This window comes from Arachis stenosperma, chromosome 2, assembly GCF_014773155.1.
Source record: "Arachis stenosperma cultivar V10309 chromosome 2, arast.V10309.gnm1.PFL2, whole genome shotgun sequence".
NCBI lineage: Eukaryota > Viridiplantae > Streptophyta > Magnoliopsida > Fabales > Fabaceae > Arachis > Arachis stenosperma.
This window is the reverse complement of record NC_080378.1, coordinates 22,122,322-22,123,539: the sequence shown is the minus strand read 5'-3', so window position 1 is coordinate 22,123,539 and position 1,218 is coordinate 22,122,322.

Below are 1,218 nucleotides of genomic sequence, written 5' to 3'. Positions count from 1 at the left end.
TCATTTTTTTCATTTTGTTTTCTCACAAATAACCATCTATATCCAATAGGTTTTACATCTTCTGGTGTACGGACTACAGGTCCGAAGACTTCACGTTTTGCAAGTGAGTCTAATTCAGCCTTCATGGCTTCTTTTCATTTTGGCCAACCATTCCTTTGTCGACATTCTTCGACTGATCTTGGCTCAAGATCCTTACTTTCATGCATGATATTTAATGCCACATTATATGCAAATATTTCATTGACAATTGTCTTATTTCGGTCCAATTTCTCTTCTATAAAGACATAATTTATCGAGATCTCGTCATTTTCACAATTTTCAGGTACCTGAACATCTTCTGGCATTATATCAGAATTTTGGACAACTGCAGGTGTCTTTACTATGTCTTTTTCAACGGGAATAATATTTACCTCTTTTCTCTTTCGAGAATTTTTGTCTTTGGAACCGACAGACCTGCCACGCTTCTGGCGTGAATTTGCTTTAGTGGCTTCTTGTCCTATTGGGACATCAATTCGAATTGGAGCATTTTTCACTGGTACATAAGATTTGGTTATCCTCTTTGTATCGAAAAATGCATCAGGCAATTCATTTGCTATTCTTTGTAAATGTATAATATTTTGAACTTCTAGTTCACATTGCCCTGATTGAGGATCTAAATGCATCAAGGATAATGCATTCCAATTAAGTTCCTTTCCAGGAAGCTTATTCTCTCCCCCTAATGTTGAAAATTTTGATTCATCAAAATAACAATCCGCAAATCGGGCTTTAAGTACATCCTCAATTTGTATCTCAAGATACCTTACTATAGAGGGAGAATCATATCCAACATATATCCCCAATTTTCTTTGGGGTCCCATTTTGGTGCGATTAGGTGGTGCAATGGGAACATATATCGTACACCCAAATATTCTTAAATGGGAGACATTTGGCTGCTAGCCAAAAGCTAATTGCATAGGAGAGAATTGATGGTAACTCGTTAGCCTCAAACGAATAAGTGCTGCAGTATGTAAAATAGCATGCCCCAAACAGAGGTTGGGAGATTTATTCTCATAATTAAGGGTCTAGCAATTAATTGGAGGCGCTTAATAAGTGATTCTGCTAACCCATTTTGTGTATGAACATAAGCTACTAGATGTTCAACACTTATTCCATTAGCCATACAATAAGTATCAAAAGCTTGGGAAGTAAATTCACGAGCATTATTAAGACGAATTACTT